The following is a 19,406-nucleotide window of genomic DNA, read 5'->3' on the forward strand; positions in this document are numbered from 1 at the left end:
TTCAGAACCTGCGTACTATCTGGGCAAACCCCATGCTGCGCTCAGAGCGAGCGGTGAGGTGAATGTTTATCTGTTACATATAAAGGGTTGAACACAAAGCACCTCTGCCAATGTCTCTTCATAAGTGAGTATGTTGGAGGGAAATGGAAGATGGGGATTGGATTTGGAGAGAAGGCACTAGAAATAAAATAGAGACAAGGGCTGGAAGGACAAAAGGTTGAATTTTCTACCGCTAAGTGCAAATAACTGAAATAAATCCCAAGCAAAAATAAATGAAAGAAGGAAGGTCAAGACATGACAGTCCGCAAGACTTCCAGCAATATGTTTCTGAGAATCACCTGACCATAATGGTGACCACTTCGGGGAATTTTCATCAAACAGTTGCGTTGCCCTTGCGCCACGCAACAGGGCTCAAGAGCGATGCTACTCTAAGTTAGATTTACCCAGTCAGACAAGGCCACCTTGCATGGCCATGAGTGGCCTGATAAATCTGGAGTAACGCAATGGTCAGTTTGCTCAGATGCGTAAATTCCGAGCTTGGTAGCAACTGAGGTTTGGTCCCTAAATCTGCTTTCAGTCTCCTGTCTGCAGTCTGCTAGTAGGCTGCCACCTGGCAACCACTTAGTCCAGTGCAGTTCAAGGGTAGAATCGCGTCCCCGTGCCCTGATGAATTTGCCAAAAAGTGAAGTGGCAATGAAGCATGTCAGATGTTCAGCTTAAAATGGTCTAAGCGTGGTATAGTTTTTAATCATGAGTGAGGGCACCACAAATTAAAGACGGATGTAGTGTGCCTCTCTGTAACTCATATTTAATCTTTCTGTGTGTTTGAAATGGGGTTTCTGGTTGGCTAGGGTATGCACCTAAGCCAGGCAGAATCCACCACTCTAGTCAGGGTAAGGGAGTTGCATACCCAATATAACCCCTGCTCATCCCATTGGTAGAATGGCAGAGCAGTCAAGATTATCATAGAGGCAATGTGTACACACGCACACACCCGTCACACACTAGGCACACCACAAAAAGAGACTCCCCACAAGATTATATAAAAATATCACTTATATTGTATATAAAACATATTAGACCACAATCACATAAATCACTTTGCCACTAGGCATTTGTCATAATAACTCTTGGTAATTAATGATAAGTTGCACTTGTCATGAACACCATCACGAAAACATTATGTCAAATATCACAGTTTGTGCAAAAGCTAAATACCTGTAATGTTGTGCCTGTCATAGAAAATATCATTGATGCCTAGCACCACCTTACACCATCACTGTGCACATTTATGCAGTTACTGAAGTAAGAACATATTTTTAAGTGGCATTACATTTAGGGCATCAAACAAAAATGCAGCAGGTCTGATTAAAACCCGGTGAAGTACTCCCACATCCCCATACTGGGGCTGGTAATGCTGCAATACATAATAAGGCCCAGGAATCACTTAGTAGCACCATGAACCCATAGGAGGCAGCTTCCCTGCCCTCTACTACCCTTCGTAGGGTACATTAACCTGGGCCACCCAGGCACCAGCTCTCCTGCATGCCTTATGGTGGTTCCTAAGCTTACGCACTGAAGCCACTTGGTAATCCTAGTACGCTGTTCTTAGTGTTAGGGGTCCTGTGCATTCCTTTGTTACACTTCCCCCACCTGCCCTTAATGTAGCTTGGGTGAGCAGCCAAAGCCGCACGGACCACGTAGGCACAGTACCTGCCTGTCTGGCTAACAACCGCCGGGTGGCATGTAGAACTTCAATCCTGCTTCAAGGTGACAGTACCATACGGCTGGCTGCCATCGGCATTCCAGGGCCTTGGACAGGTGTGCGCCCAGTGCAAATCTGTGGTCGAGGCACCGGAAATGGAGCACAGCAGGATGAGCATGACATACAAGGTCTGCTCCGACCCCGACCACGTGACATGGCCCGTGACTCTTCCGGTTATCTGGGCTTTGTCCTCAGTTGCCCAGCAATGCTTCAGCAGGGCAGTCGGCTCTCGGGTGCATCGCACTTGGGTGGGAAACACGGGTCCCAGCTACAGGCATGCTGCTCTTCTTCTTGGCAGAATAAGACATGCCCACCCTGCTCTCAGGTCAGAAAGTGCCCTGGGCTGGCCCGGACTCTCTTTGTCGCCACAGTTCCTCTCTCCAGCTGGCGGAGGTGGCGTGAGGGAGCGGGGAATCCTTTGAGGATCTAGGCATGGTCCTTGGCTAGAGGTCAGCGCTCACTGCGCACTCCCGACATGGGGCCCAGGCAGCATTTTCCACATGTACACAAAGGGGATCAGCTACGTGCTGATCCCCTAGGTACATATAGCACTTAACATGCACTAGCAGAAAAAGGCATGACACGCTCCCCATGCGCTACGCGTAAGCGCTTTCACATTTAAGCACTAAAAATTACAGAGATACACCCTAAAGCACTCCACTCGCTTTTTTTTTTTTAAATAAACAGTGGGGAGGAACAATCTAGTCCTCCTCCTGCTCTAGAAAGGAGCAGCAACTGCAGGCCTTCCCACCCCAAAAATATCAGAGGTAGCGCTCCTCATGCAGTTCTGCAGTTTTCCTTTCAGGCAAGTTTTCCTTGAGATACAGCCAGGATCTTCTCGGGAAGCCTTCGATTTCCCTGAGACTTCCAATGATGTAGACGATAAAGCTAATAAGCTAATTGCCTGGTTGGAAAAGAGGAATCGAGAAAGGAACTGGGTGGCTGAAATCAGAGAGATAGAGGGTGCGTGCTGTAGGGCAGGATCCGAAATAGAGGAAGCATTTGCGCAATACTATGAAAAAATATACCAGTCTGCCTCAGCCGCAATGGAAGAGGAATGTACCACATTCCTTCAAGATATTGCCATGCTGACACTTTCAGCGGTAGATAGGGAGGCAATTGACCAAGACCTGACTGTGGAGGAGGTGGCCATTGCTATAAGAGAGCTGCAGTCCGGGAAAGCAGCGGGCCCGAAGAGGCTGCCTACTGCAATGTTTAAATGTGTGGCAAACACAGTGGCACAGCCTATGCTTGATATGTTCAATGCGGTGCTGGAGGTGGGACGTCTACTGGAGGACCTCAGACTTGCTACAATAGTGCTAATCCCCAAACTGGGTGAAGCACCGGAATTATGTGGGTCATATAGACCCATCTCGCTGCTCAATTTTGAGACCAAGGTATTTGCAAAGGTGCTGGCTAATAGACTCTGGCCAATAATTTCTACAATAATTCATCCAGACCAATCGGGGTTTATGCCTCTGAGGAGCACAAGACTGAACCTCCGTTGTTTATATGGAATAATGCACAAGGTAATGGTGCACCCGACAGAAGACGTAGTAGTAGTGTCATTGGAAGCCCGTATGACATTTGACAGCATCGAGTGGACATACTTATTTATGGTCCTGTCCAAGCTGGGCTTTGGACCGGGGTTTTGTACCTGGGTCAGTTATTTATACTCGGACCCCATGGGTAGAGCTCGAGTCAAGGGGGCGATATCTATACCATTTGCGCTCCACAGGGTCACACTCCAGGTATGTCCGCTATCCCCGATGATATTTGCTATGGCTCTGGAGCCTCTTGCGGCAGGGGTATGTAGGGATCCTCTTGTACAAGGAATAGATGTTGGGGGGGCCTGAGAGGAACATATCTCCCTCTATGCAGATCATGTCCTGCTCTATGTGCATAGACCGCGCCACACAATTCATAGACTTATCCATATCTTTAGAGCATTTTGTAATTATTCTGGTGACCAAATAAACTGGGATAAATCACTGGTCTTTTCTTTGACGGGCCAAAAACTACACCTTACATCGGTGTGTGCGGCCTTGAAGCAGCAGGAGGAATTTAAGTACCTGGGAATTTATCTTTATTTTAGAGAATTTATAGAGCGCACAGCTACCCAAAAGGGTCTCCCGTCGCTAGAGCAAAACAGCTACAGGGTGCATAGGCCCGATTCAAATTCATTAGCCCATCAAGAGCAGTTGAAGAGCAAAGTCTTCAAATTCTAACGGATCGAGAGGAGAGAGTGGCAGTTCCTAAGCGCCAAAGAAAGGGAGTTCCAGAGTTTTGGGCCCAAATATGCAACGGAGCGACCCTTCATGCAGGCCAAGCGAAGCCTGGGTATGGTGCACAGGGCAAGGATAGATGATCTCAGCGGCTGGCTGGAGACATAAGGTAACACCAGACCTTGGATGTATGTAGGGGTGAGGCCATGCCAAGCTCGGAACATGTATTACAAGGCCTTAAATTTAATACGTTCATTGACCTTGAGCCAGTGAAGTTTATGGAACAAGGGAGAGACAGAAGTGTGTCTAGGCAATTGAAAGAGAAGGCGGGTAGACTCATTCTGGATGATCTGTAAGCGGCGGATCACAGATTTATCTGCACCCAGGTATAAAACATTTCCATAGTCCAATCTGGACGTTATCAAGGTCTGTAAAACCGTTCTTTGAGTGTTCAAAGGAATGAGCCAGAGAATTTTCTTTTGCCATTTGAGAGTGAAAAAACAAGAGGCTGTGAGTTTTGAGACCTGCGACTTAAGTGAAAGGTTCTTTATCAACCGGCGTAGGTAAGAGTCCCAGGGAGGTCAGCCAGTGTTTAACTCCCCAGAGTTCGGGATTGTTGCCAGGAATCATGACTTCAGTTTTCTTGCCATTAAGCTTTAAGGAATTTCTGTTCATCCAGTGGGCGAAATTAGTCAGGCTTTGCCTAAGTGGGGACGAATCTAAGTTCTGTTCTTTAGAAAGTGAGAAAATAATCTGGGAGTCTGCATGAGAAAACAAAGTGAGACCAGACTCCTCAATTACGTCCATCGGAGGGCGGAGGTAAATGTTAAAAAGCAGGGAACTCAAAATGGAGCCCTGCGGAACCCCCGAGGGCAGCAAGAGGGTCTTGGATGTGTGTTCAGTTGATGAGACCTGAAAGGTACGATCTTTTAAGAACGAGGACATCCATTTTAGTGCCAAGTCCACAATGCCTAGATCCTCCAATCTGTCCAGTTAAATAGAATGTAGAACGGTGTCAAAAGTCTCACGTAAATCCAAAAGGATAAGGACGGCTGTACCACCGGAGTCCAGTTCTTGCCGAAGTAGCTCAGTGACTCCCAGTAAGGCGGATTCCGTACTATGGAATGCCCTAAAGCCGAACTGAGATGGATGGAGCAGATTGCAGGAAGTAATGAAGGAGGAGAGTTGAGTGTTGATATGCTTTTCAAGAATCTTAGAAAAGGCAGGGAGGAGAGAGATAGGCCAAAAATTGGACCATTCTTCTTGAGCAGAGGATGTACTGCGGCATGTTTCCAATTCTGGGGGACATGGCCCGTACTCAGAGAGGAGTTGCGAAGATCAAGAGTTTTTGTAAGGGCAGCACTGCAATCAATCTAAGTTTAGACAGAGGAAAGGGGGTCTAGCGGAGAGTCGGACTTAATGGTGTCTAATAAAGTATGCAACAATGCTAGATCGAATGGGAGGCAGGCTTTGAGTTCCAAGGATTCTTCAGGCTTGTCTTTGGGCTTGTAAGCAAGAGAATTTAAGGCTGAATCATCAAGTGCTTGAGTGGCTGCGGAAGAGGGACTCACTAGTGTGAGGGCATCTACTGCTAGTTGCTGATAGATTAGCTCAACTTTGCTTAGGAAAAAGGTGGCTAGCTCATCACAACGTTGTTGAGAAAGAGAGGGTGGCAGTGTAAAAATGCTAGCTGCCGAGAGTTCATTCACCACTCTAAACAAGGTTGTTTGGTAATGTTGGGTGTTGGAAATCGTTTCAGTGTAATAGGATGCTTGTGCCAATTTGCAGGAGGCATGACATTTTTTCGAGGCGTCAGTATAACCTGCTTTGGCCTAAGGCGCATAGTACTTCCTCTAGCCCCTTTCCAAGATTTTACAGTGTTTCCTTTCGCAGCGAGGGCATTTTTTGAACCACAGGCAGGAAGAAGCATTCTTCATTGCGTTATAGGTGTTGAAGGCAAAATTGCATCAGTAGCATCCCTAAGCCATTGATGCACAACAATTTAATTAGCCTGAAGATTGACACTAAGGGTAGGGATAATGTTAAGGAGTCGAATATTGAGCTCAGGCACATCCAGTTTGGCCCAGTGTCTATATATGAGTTGCGGTGCCAGCCGAGTAGCAAGGAAGCGAGGGACCTGGATAATAAATGGTACTGCATAATGATCAGTCCAACAGATTTGGAGTGGGGGGTCAATGAGAAGGGTGGTGAGGTTGGAGAAGATGGGGTTTAGGAGGTGACCTGCAATGTGAGTGGCAGCAGAGTTAAGAAGAGAAAGATTCAGTGAGCTCAAATCATCTATGAAGGCCAAAGCCGGTTTATTCTTGGGTTCCTCAAGATGTAGGTTAAGGTCACAAAGCAAGGTAAAATTGGCTGCCTGCAAAACGTGAGGAGCCACATAGTCAGGTAATACAGAACACCAGTTACTAGAAGGCCCAGGCAGGGCGATAAATAAGAGCCCCTGAGAGGGTAAATTGAGGAGAGAAGAAAATTGAAAAGAGTAAAGCATCACAATTAGGAATCTGTACGTCCTTAATATTACATATGTAGTTCTTTTTATAAATAATAGCAATGCATCCCCCTATTCTATGTGGTCTGTTTATCCCTAGAAGGGCAAAGTTATAAGGAAAATATATCAGGTGAATAGCCATCTTGGAGCCAAGTTTCTGTTACAAAACGCACGTCAGGTTCAGCATCAAGGAGAAAGTTAAATACATGTACCTGATTTTTTGGGAGGGAGCGACAATTCAAACTAATATATTTAAGCTTTTTTGGCTGGCCTCCAGTCTTAGGCAGAGAGTAAATCTCTTCCGCAATGGAGGTTGAATCAGATTCAGGCAAGGAATTACCAATCCATTTAAACGGACGGTGCGCACAATAAGATTGTGGTTCCTCGAGATTAGGAGTCTTGCAGAATGTATTCAGTGTGGGCCTGAGATTATGAAGGGCCTGTAGGGTGTACACACTAGGGGCTACTTCATAAAGAGCAGGGGTTCTGGCCCCTCGACCCAGCTGGACGAGGATGGGTGCAGACGGGCTTGCCTTAGGCATGCTGGCACGCCGCTGGGCACATCTGCATTTGCGTGTGCTTAAGTAGGGGAGCGAGATAGTCCGACCGAGAATGAGGGGGAGTTTGTGTGGTGTCAGTAGCCCTGTCTTAGTCTGCTGCACGCGTGATTTAGAATTGTGTGCTGTAAAAACTGATAAAAACAGCAGAAAGTCCCACCAGGAACGAAGGTAAGTTTGTGCGGCGACAGTAGCCCTGCCTTAGTCTTAGGAATCTGGGTTACTAGGTCGGCAGAGAGGTTTCTAGAACTGAATCTAAATCCGTAGCTAGAGAGATTACGCAGAGATGTGACAAACTGGTGGAAGCTACCGGTCTCACTTATGGGAAGGGCTGTCTCGTTTAAAATAATGGCCCTCTCACGTTTACAATATGTACTCCAGAATACTCCATATCAGATCCCGACCGCAGAATTGATGCAGAAATACGCACCCTGTTGCGGGCTGGGGGACGCCCCCAAATTGTTCAGCGAAAGTTGCAAAGGGCAGTATATGAGGGGGGACTGGCGGTGCCTGATGTCTAGTTTTACTCTCTGGCGGCTCAGCTTGTGAACGTGAATGATCGGGTATTTGCACCATACGAGGAACCAGCCTACAGGGTAGACCATCATGCATGGGGACCGGGGGGATATTCTGCTGAATTGTATAAGGGGGGATGTAGGATGAATCTGCCGGCGTATATGATGACGGTCATTCAGGCATTGCGGATAGCCACAAAACTGCTCGGGTAGGAATCTAAACTGACGTGCCAATCCCCATTGTGGTTATTGTGACCAGTTGGCAGAAGTGGGATGCCTGGAGGGCTTCCGTAGGAGGATCCTCATTGGAATTGACAAGCTCGTGGATGTCTGGCTAAATGGGGAAATGTGTACATTTGAGAATCTACATTCAGAATATAAATTGGCAGAGGGAGAGAGACTCCGGTATTTACAGCTGAGACATGCCCTGAGGTGCCATGTGACGGAGGGAGTGCAGTTGCCTGACTTTACCCAATGGAGGATAGATTACTTTTGGACCCGATGGTGGGTAAGGCTGTAGCACTTATATATCACAAGATCATTAACAATCTAGCGGATCCTCTAAGCCCCTTAAGGGAAGCGTGGGAGAGAGATGTGGGACTATTGATAAGCTTGATAAGGAAATATGTGTGATTGTGGGCCTCACCTGCAACCACCCGCTAAAATTAAGTACTGTTTGTGTCACATTTGCACACAGCTCATAACACATACTCTGTATAACCATGTATTCTTAAAAGCCACTTTTCAGGTTAGCAAATATTTCAGGCCTCATTTATAAAATCAATGCTGCAAGCCATTTTGCTGCACCGAGCTGTGTCATTTTAAAAGCACAGGTACGCGTCGTATTACCAACAATATGACGCATCAATGTGCTTTCCCCTGCACTGTTGCACAATTGGCTGCCATGCGCCAGTGCAGGCACCATTCCATGATGGGTGCCTGCATTTCGGCTTGACTGTTTTTGTGCAGGAAGGGACACCCTCCTGCACAAAAACAATAATTGATGGCATGTACCTCTTTCTAAGTGTGGTGCACTATGCAGCATGCATAGATAGATGAAAACATTAGGAGAAAAAATAAGTTTCTCCTTGTTAAGCCACTCCTACACCTCCCCTGGGGAGTCGTAGGATTCTGATACATTTCCAGCTTTAAAAAACTCTGCTGTAAAGCTGGGAATGTTTCAGGTTCCATGGATGTTGCGTGGGAATACCAACAGCAACACACCTGGAATGCCCCTTTCACACAGAGTAGGGCTCATATTTACAAGGCCATGAAAAGTCATGCAGGGTGACTTTACGTGGCCTTGTAAATATGGGCAGGCACACTGCGCTGCCGGTGTGTCTGAAAAAGTGCCCAGCGCAATGGCCTTGTAATTGAGGCCCCTCAGTTTTAACATAGCATATGTATATGGACCACACACTTTCATGCACTGCGGCTGCACTTACATTATAGCAATCACTGGCACCAATCCAGGCATAAGTGTCGCTATTTGCACTGTCATATATCAGCTCCTGAATAAAACGGTTTTCTTCCTGTGAGTGCACAGAAGCAAGATGGGCACCAGGTGTAAGGCTCTGGCAATAGATCTGAGGAAACAGATGTTACTCACAGCATGTGGAAGAGATACAAAAAGCGATCTTTAAAAGTGCTTTTCGACCTTAAGAGACAAAGACTACAGTCATGACAAGTATTTCAATTAAAGAGGGTCATAGATTGTAAACCAGTCAGGTGAAACTTACTGTGATATGTGGAGGCTCAGTGAGTGAGGGATTGCAAACCTGCAGTCTCAGATACTGTGAGAGGTGCAGACTTCAAGTATACAAAGTAACTTTCATTGGAGCATATCAGCAAGGCGATGCGATAAAATTACCGCTGCTTTAGCGTCCGTTTTCGTACGAAAAGCGTCGATAATTTTATCGCCCTATCAGCATGGACACGCTAACGCGTGAATCCATGCCTTAGCTCCTGTTTCCTGAACGTCCAGCTGTGCATCTCTAATGAGATGCAAAGTGGGCGTTCCTCCCCAAAATAACTGGAGAAATGTCGCTAACTGACATTTCTCTAATTATCAAGGTGTACGCTAACATGCAGAGCGATAAGAAAAATAGCGCTAACCGCGGTTATTGCTACTTTCCTTACGCCTGCTTTTATTCTGACTTAACCATGTAATCCAATGGGAGGTGGATTACATGGCTAAATCCACCCTGCCCTATCAGCAAGGTATCGCCGGTCGCAGTGCGATTATCGCTGGATTTCCAGCGATAATCGCACTGTTTTGTGGCCAACGCATGGATTTCTATCGCTTGGGAGATAAGCGTTGCAGATAGCACGCTATCTCCGCGATAGAATCCAGCGTTAGCATGCTATAATTATCCTCGCGCTAAGAGCGCTGAGCGATAATTATCGCAGACCCTTGCTGATATGCCCCATTGAGAGTGGTAGACTGATCAGAACAACAAAGTACCAATCGTGGAACCCAGTCTACCACAATTATAGGAACATCAGATGAGACACAATACAGTAGCATCTTTGAGGCAGTTTGGCATGTGAAACTAACCAAAGTATTATGGCCCCCAAAATATTTCTGTTCTAGGGCCGCATAAATTCTCAAAAGGAAACTGCTTCTTTCCTCTCATACATCACAAAGCATTAGACACAGAGAGGAGAAAAATCGAAAGCAAGATCATGCCTGAAAGATAGGCTACTTAAGAAGTAGTACAACTGATTCTATTGGCTTGCAGTAACGTGGTGGCAGGTTTAGCTGTGAGCTGAGGGAAGAAACCTCAACCAGAGAAGATGCACTAGGAAGGATCTGGCAAGTGCACATGGCAAAAGACCTGCATTAGGAGGATGGAGATCGAAATATTCATGAAGAAACTCCAAACTTTCCAGCTCCACAGGCCTACTTGTGATGCTTAAATGTGTACTTCTTGTAAGTAAATGCGGACTTCCAAAATACAGGCCTCTGCTGTGCTTGACTTCTGATTCCTGCCCTCTTTATTGTTTTTAATTGATCACAAAGTTTAACCCTGTTCCTCGCTGTTCAATTGTGCGCTGAAGTGGTTTCATTTTTAATACTATTGAAGGTGTTTGCTTCAACAATACTGAAAGACAAACCAATCACTGCTTCTCAATCCTTCAGCAAACTCTTATTAATCTTGGGTTCTCTGGCACAGTTGTTCATATCTGACAGAACTCAGGCCGCTGCTGTGCCGCCTTATGTTTCCAAGAGCAGGAGATTTAGCAATGGTGTGCCATAAGGCTACACAGCTTTTGTCTTCCTCGTGTAATGTGTTAACATGGCATTTGGCTTCCTTACTTTGCTAGGTTGGATTATGTTTCTCTGTGTATGTCGATGACTCGGTTACTTACCAGTAATCTTCATTATTCCTAGTCATAGTCTTCCTCGAACTAGTTCTTACCAATGAGCACTTCATGTCTCAACCACAGAATTCACTTAAATGAGAGGCGAAAATAACATAACTTCCTGACATGCCAAGCAATAATATATATCACAACTTTTTTTCCTCTTTCTTCCAGGGAGGAAGGGAGGGAACCAAAGATTCAGGTGAGGAAGACCATGACTCGGGGTAATCAAAATTACTGGTAAGTAGCCTAGTCATTACCTACCTCATCCGTCTTCCTCATCCCAGTCCATTTCAGTGATTGTATACCAAAGCTGCAAAAACAGAAAAGACACCGTGCCACTAGAAGTAATGCAACACCCAAGTGATGTATTAAATGAACAAATTCAAAACTTTTAATGAACTGAAGACAAAACAGCTGTTCCAAATTCCAACGAAAACACCTCCCCATTCTCAATCTGAAGTGAGTAATAAAGTTATAAAGGTAAGTCCAAACGGTAGCAGCACAAATATCTTTTAAAGAGGCGACCCTGAAAGCTGCCCAAGATGAGGACATTCATCTAGTGGAGCATCCCTCTATGTTGGGAGGAAGGTCGACTTCAGAATTCTGATAGGCTAGAAAAATTACCATCTGTATCCATCGATTTAAAGTCGACGTAGTAGGGTGGTGTCACTTGTCGGATAAGCCATAAGTAACAAAGTTCACCTTTCTAAAAGAGGAAGTACTTTCAATATAGATAGGAATGGCTCTATAAAGCCCTATCATGTGACAAAGACTCTCTTGCTCTGTAGAGGTACATTGAAAATGGATGGTAGTACCAAATCATGGGACAAATGAAAGGCAAAAGGTGTTTTGGGAATAAAATAAGGATCAGAGTATAACACCACCTTGTCATGAAAGAACCTTAAAAATGTAATGTGACAAAACAAATATCCAATTTCTCCTAATCTGCTGCCAGATTTAATGGCCAACAGGAAAATGAGCTTAAAAGTTTCGAATTTTAGAGAATCAGTAAACAACAGTTCAAAAAGAGGAGACTGTAAGCTCCTCAGAACAAGAGACAAATTCCAAGGCGAGACCGGAAAATGGATAATCGGTCTCCTTAAATGAAAACTCCTCTGCAAACAAAAAACCAAAGGGTTGAAGTTGGAAACAGAAGGACCTCTAATGAACTTAATTGCTATCCAATGTCTACATAACGAGGAGACAGACAGCACCCCAACAGAAAACCATCCCTGAGAAATTGTAGTATCTTACACCCTCACAAAAAACTGGAAGATACCCCCTTGGACAACACCTTTTGTAAAAGAATACTTTCTTTTCTGGAGTCCTGGATCAAAAGAGCAATTTCTGCGGAACATACTAATTCCTCCAATCTCCTCCTCTCAATCTCAACCCATATGGAGAGACAGATTTGAGATTTCATTGGAAAAAGATATAATCTGAAAGGAGAATGTACAACTGGAAATAACCAGGTAGGAAGAATCGTTAGATGATGCAATAAGGGGAATCAGGGTTTTCAGGTCCAGAAGTGAACCACCAACCGCAGAAACTTGCTGATCAGAGAAAAAGGCAGAAAGGTGTAGAGTAGCCTTTGGTTCACCTGAAGCTCATTGTGCCCACCCCTCATATTTGCTGGTTTGGCAGAAGGAAGCAAAAGCTGGGAAGAAGAGCATCCTGGGGACATGCAAACAGGTCATGCCACAGGGCACCAAACTGAATTTTAATCTCATGAAATATCTTGGTGCAGCGAGAAATCAATACTGAGGAGGGGAATAACCAACTCCGCTGATTTGCACACCCATTCTCCCTCCTCAACAGAAAAACTGCTGTCAGAGACAAAGAATTGTTCTCTGCCCAAATACCGATCTGTTCTACCGGAAATGCTAGTGAAGGAACACTGGTACTCCCAAAACGGTTCACATGGGCCCTTGTGAACTGATTGTCTGTTCTGATCTGGACTACTGTGCCTCTGATCCAAGGGGAAAAACTCAGTAGGGCTTTGTAGATAGCTGAAAACTCTGTCCAGTTAGAAGATGTCATGGACTCTACTGAGGTCCAAAGACCCTGGGCCAATTAATCCTGCAGTATTGCATCCCAACCGAGAGCACTTGCATCAGTTGTGATTGTCTGCGGAATAGGACGATGCAACAGTACTCCTTTCAATAGATTTGATGGATTGGGCCACCATTGCAGTTCCAGAGAAATTGGACCAAGGATAGGGACCAGAAAGTCAAAGTTCTGAGACATTAGGTTCCTAAATGAAAGAAAGTGATAAGCAAGGTCGTATAGGTGTCTGTCTGCAAGCCCAGAGTACTAGACACAGAGCAGCCGCCATGTCACCCATTATCCTCACACATTTACTTGTTGCAGCACTTTGAAAGACTAAGAGATACCTCAAAGATCCCACAATCTTCTGTTGCCCTAGGAGAGGAAGAAATACATTTCCCAATTTTGTGTCAAAAAGAGCCACAATGAACTGCAGCTCTTGAGAAGGAATCAAGTGTGATTTTGTTCACATTTTTGTTGATTGTGCAGGCATTGGCACACCAACTGGATGGCTTCTTGACCCTTAAGAAAAGATGAAGCACAAATCAGCAATTTTCCAATCAATTAATGCAGGAAATCAGGTTATTAGTTGTGCAGGATTTGAGACCGGCGCAAATAATGGGTCCACAATTTCCCCTTATTGGGAACCAAGCACCTCATTGTAGCACTGGACTCTCTCAGGTTGACAAAGCAGTGCAGATTAAGACCTACTCAGGGGAGGTGGTGTTGGCTGGTAATCACTATTCGCTGGCCAGCAGGGATAGTAATAACACTCAATAAATGATTGTCCAGTCAGTGCTTTTTCTTTAAAAAAAGGAAAAGTTAATTTATTACACACACACACACTACTAAATACAACACATTAGTTTACAAATATATACATAAGGCAGATGAAAAATACCTTGGATTAAATTATGAAATCACATTTGACCTCAGATGGTCTTGATACTCAAAATCACAGTGCCCACCACCTATACCAAACAACACATCAATATATAGGTATCACTTTAAATAAAACAGGTCTATTGGCATTAATAAGGATTCACCATATTACAGGAACAACAAACAGCATGTTAAAAGCACCATCATTTTGTGCGTAAATGCAATGAACAAAAATAACCATTGCTAAATACAACTGTTAATGTCAATAAAGCATATCAGCCTTCATCAGTAATCACTGTGAGAATTAATATTTAAATGAAACAGCTTAACATGAACATAAAATGTGTTTCTCTGCTTTTTAAATTCTTTCAGGCCACATAAAATGCAATCATAACAGCAGCCTCTAAAGGGTACCACTTTCAGGCCGCAGAAAATGCAACCATAGAACCAGCACCTAAAGAGCATTCCATTCGTCTTTTTTGAACATCTTCAGAACACATAAAATGTATCCATATAACCAGCCCCAAGAGTGCTGCACTTCCAGCAGTAAAACTTGTGTCAAAATCCCAGTGGCATGGATTCTTTGACCCTGCATACGTAGGGTGATTTTACAAAGATTACTTCTGGGGGATGGTGTAACTTCTGCTGCTCCTCAGAACACTTTCCAGAAATGTTGGTGGTGGCCCAGTCATCCTACGGCCACCACAAGGCAAGATGAATATGCAGATTAGCAAGCTCCGCAGGATATTATGGGGCGCTCCCAACAGGAGCATTGAATATTTTAGTAGTGGCTCTCTCGCTGAGCCAGGGAGAGCCACATAGCTTTACTTGTGTTCATTTTTCACCTGGGGTTGCCCAGAACGACCCGGGACACTTTTAAGGTAGGTGGTGTAGTACAGACTGCAGGGGGAGCCCTAGGGCCCCTGTGACCCCAGCAGGGTCCCTCGCACTCTCGGTTGGAGTGGGACGCAGTTTGTCCTCTCTCTCCTGCTCACACTCCATTTGGGCATGAGACAGTCTGCTGGTTGCCCTCTGCCCCCCAAGACATGGGCAGGGGGCAGAAGTGGCGCTCCCAGCTATTTTGGGCTTGGGGTACCAGTGTTGGGGTCTCATGCTCGAGATCAGCTTTGCCTCAGTACCTGTGAAGATGGGGCCCCTGGGGACAGGAGCTAAATTGAGGAGGAGACCTTATGCACACCCCTTCCCAGCAAATAATAAATTAATTCTCGTGCCAGCCCTTGGATGTTGGCCCATCCCAGAGGTAGAATCCAGTAGGGCGGCACAGCACCACACACTCTGCTGCTTGAAAAAAAGTCACAGGTTGCTGACCTTAAAAAGGCCATAACTTGGACCCCATTGGCCCAATCTTGAGCTCATTGTACTCCTGGTAATGAGCTCTATCCTCCAGGAGAAGTTATAGGAGACCTCCTCACGTCCAAGGTGATGTATTAATTAAGGAGTTGGTTCCACTGGCTCCCTGCACCAGCTCTCCTCCTGGTCTTTGTCTCTGTGTGCAGAAGTTCTGATCTTTCCCCCAACTGGTCTTTATGGGCTATAGGGGTGCCATCCTCAATAGACCTTGGAGGGACACACTGGGCCTGGAGTCAACTGGGGGGCAGACTCCTTAGTCCTTTTAGAAATCAGGGGGTTTGTACTTCGAGTTGTCCATGGCTGTCACAGTCCCAGGGTCCTACAGCGAAAAGCACAAAAACACCTACAGTCTTTTCTCTCTCTTGTGCAAGACTTTTGAAAAGGGACTGGTAGGGACTAGAAGTTAGACACCACTGGTCAATCACCTCTCCACCCTTGTCCCAACTCTCCTGCACAGGACACTTGAAGATGGCATCATCCCTGAGCCACTGTTCACATCTGCTCTTCGGGCCTCCGCTTCACTCCTCACTGACATCACTGTCAGGGCCTTTCTCACAAAACTTCAAAGAGGATCCCCTTCCTGTGCTGGTTCCAGTTGTCCAGCCCTAGTAGAGTGTGATAGGTAATCAACAGATGCAGATTTTCATCCTCAGGAGCTGAGGGAAGTACTGTTAATTACTCCTTTTGTGTGGTGTATGGCCTTTGGTCTCTCTGCTGGGGAGAAATGTAATTAACTTGGCAGGGCACGGTGAAATAAAGCCTGGGCTCTGATACTGAGCTGAGCCAGAGAAACATGACAACTCTGGATGACCCATATGATGTACATGTATGGTCTTTGGACCTGCTAATTTGAACTGGGTGTGCCTTTTCCACCCCAGTTTGATATGTCACAGGACTTTGTAGGCCTAAGGGAAGAGAAACTGCACTCTAAGGCAGATTTTCCGAAATGCATACAATAAAGTGTCACTGCAAACACAACGGTAAATCACACTGACTTTACCTATATGTGTCCATTAACATTATATGGCCTATCCCAGGTCAATATCTAACCCTGTAGAATCCACAATGCGCAAGGCTACCTGTGCGCAGTAACTGGGCTGCACAACAACAGTAGCCTCACATGCACAGCCTGTAAACGTGTGCACACGTGTGCACATATGTTCACATTTAACCAACCAAGTGTACCTTACCCTACCTGTGTCGCAGTGGCAGTATCCTAAAAGGCAGACATTGGTGGTAAACATGAGCAGTCCATTTGCCATGTGATTACCGCGGGTGACACACAGGTAGTGAGACTCGCCGACAGAAAAAAAGTCCAAAACTGGGTTATCCAAAAAGCCAAGAACTCATTTTGCAACAGGTAAATCTAACCGACCCAAGGAATGAAGATTCCCCACCAAAGGTGTAAGAGTCTCAGTAGAAGGCCTCAGAGCAGAACATTGAAACACAGGTTTGAAAATGCTGACGCAGTGCAAAGAATTTTAGATACTTGTGGGAAATAGGATGAACAAGGATGTGTAAGTAAGCATCAAGAAGTTCAATAGATGCTAAAGAAATGCTAGATGAAATCAGAGACTAAATGTGTTGCAAACTCACCATCTTGGGTTTCTGGTAAGGAATATAGAAATTCACAGCTTTTAAGTCCAGAACTGGATGACACTCCAAGAGCTCTTTTGAACTAAAACATTAGGGAGTAACATTCTGATAACCCCTTTCCTGCGCTGGTGCGGGAATGATGGCCCCTTTTCATGGATAATATTGAATTCACTTGAAGCGACCCTCAGACTTCTTGGGATAGAGAGTAGTGGAAGTTGAAGCAAAGAAATTCTCCGGAGAAAGGAAAACACAATCTGGTAACCTCCCGAAACAGTTGAGGCACCCAGGTATCTGAAACATCTCTTCCTGAAAGTCATTCTTCAGGGTTGGCTGGAGGAGCTGGAGAACCTGCAGGTTGTTGCTGGGACTTGTTGTTGAAGGGAGTGCAACATCCTCGTCTGTGTCTCTGTAAAGATGTTTGGCCCCTTCAGAAGTGGATGCCTGGCCAAATGCTCAATTGAAGCCAAAGGCTTGTCCTCTCAAATGAGGTTTAACTTTGGCAAGTAGCTTGCTGTGCTCAGCTGACTTCTTTACAAGTTCTTCAAGTTGACGACCAAACAGTTTATAGCCACTGTTGGAAAGATAAGTCAGGAGAGACTTCTGAGAGTTTTTTGCCTTCCACGACCATATCTCTGATATGGTGTCTAGTGGAGATGATGGAGCCAGATGCTGTCACAGCAGCGAACAAGGAATCAAAAGTTATGTCAGATAAAAATCTGACGTGTTCCTCCATAATTGACATTCTCATCTTCCCCCTGCTGCAGCTCACCAGCTATGACCAGGAACTCAGGAAGGATTGACTGAACTGTATAAGCACCATTTGCCCCTGCTCTAACTTGAAAACTAGTGACCGAGCATACCCTCTTAATCGCCCTGTCCAACTTTTTGTCAACCTGATCTAAAGAAGAGGAATCCTCCAAAATGATTTTAACACTCAAATCCAAGCCAGCCATGAGAGAATCCACCTTAACATTGGCAGGGAATTCCTATTGAAAACATTGAAGAGGCTATGTTGCAGCAAGGAATCTCTGAAAGTTTGATTTCTCTTTTTCCGCTTATTCTGATGATAACAACCCTCTAATTGTCTTGTGGATGGGCAGGTCCTTGGGTTCCTTTCTTCTAAACTGGGAGAAAAAGTCTTTCTCAGCAGGCAGGGGAGGCACAGTATAAAATTATAAAGCATCCTTTAAATGGGATAGAACCTCCTTCAGTTCAGAACCCCTAATGTATCTTCCCCACCTCTATTCCGCATCAGAGATATTCAAATCTGGGTCTGTTTGTTTGAGGAGAGTTCCTGGGGACCATTGCTTGAGGCTGGCTCCCTCTAACAACAAAGGCTACTTCTACAGCCTTATTGATCATGTGGTTTTGAGAGAGTAGGCAGAATGCCCTACCCTCTCAGACTTTTCGGGTGGGTGGTAGGATCCTGTGACTTTGGGGCTGCAGAATTGGTTTTTGGGCTCGGGCAGGGTTTTCTTGACATTTTAGTGGTAGGTCAATTAGGATAGGGTGCCTTTTTAGAATTGTGTACATTCGGCTGATAGGGACCATCCTTAGAATTTCTTCAGTTTTGTTAGGTAGATGAGCTGTTTTGAAATGTTATCATGGCTTAATCTGAGAGTGTAAAACAAGCATTGCAGGTGTTGTAGGAGGCCGGCAGGGATGACTTGTTGGTGCAAGGGGCCCTGCAGGAGTCAGGCGACCCACCATGGAGCACCCGAAGAGGAGATCAATGGAGGAGTGGCAGCAGCCGTTATGGTCTGCAAGCCTGAGCCGAGCAGGTTAACTAAGAGCGCGGTGGGGGGTGGTCGGGGGCAATGCAGTGGCACGGCTGCCTTTAGCTGATTTGCCCTGCTGGGCCAGCAATGGCAAGAGAGACAAGTTAATGGTGCAGTGGGTGAGAGGCGTTCACAGCGCCTCGGTTGCGGAGATTTGGACAGGGTCGAAAAAGAGGCAAGTAGAGCACGGATCGGGGCTCCTCTGGTATCTTGCACTGCAGCGGCCTATTGTGGTCGAGGATGCATTTTGTGTCGAGGCGCACACCTTTCTAATATAGAATTACCTGGGCCCATGGTGGCTGCTGCACGGGAACAGAATCTGGATGGCCATGTTATCCCCTTGACAGTGGCACTGCATGTGGATGCGGGAAAGCGGGGGCAGCTCGAGAGTGTGGTACCGCCTGGTGCCTCCCAACCAGGTGATGCTGGGGGGCGGGGACAATATTTCCCAGGCCTGCCACTGGACCTATCGAGTCTGCGTAGGCAGGCCCTGTCGCAGAGTGGAGGGAGGGAGGTGGCAGGAGTGAGGAGAGAGGGTCAGGTGACCTCCTCGGGGCTCCAGGGGCGTTGTTGGCAGATTTTCTGTTTGTTTTTTGGTTTAGGCTACAATGGTTCCGGGCGAGGCAGTCGGTAAGCAAATGGCAGCCAGTGAAAAGGGCAAGAGGAGTTGGTGTGGAACAAGCTTTTGAATGAGGTGAAGGAAGGGAAGATGGAAGGATTGATTTCGGACTGACCTTTGGAGACTTTGAGGGTATTCCTAATTGGGTGGCTCCTAAGAAGGAGGCTGGGGAGT

The 19,406-nt window shown here is 45.8% G+C and overlaps 1 protein-coding gene across 1 annotated transcript in view; it reads right to left on the reverse strand.

Moving 5' to 3' along the window:
* The window catches only part of LOC146831266 (uncharacterized), a 241,633-nt gene that overhangs the window by 197,528 nt on the left and 24,699 nt on the right, over positions 1-19,406 (reverse strand). The gene's annotated exons all lie outside the window — the stretch shown is intronic.

The sequence above is a fragment of the Triturus cristatus genome, chromosome 5_1 (genome assembly GCF_964204655.1).
Source record: "Triturus cristatus chromosome 5_1, aTriCri1.1, whole genome shotgun sequence".
Classification (NCBI taxonomy): Eukaryota; Metazoa; Chordata; class Amphibia; order Caudata; family Salamandridae; genus Triturus; species Triturus cristatus.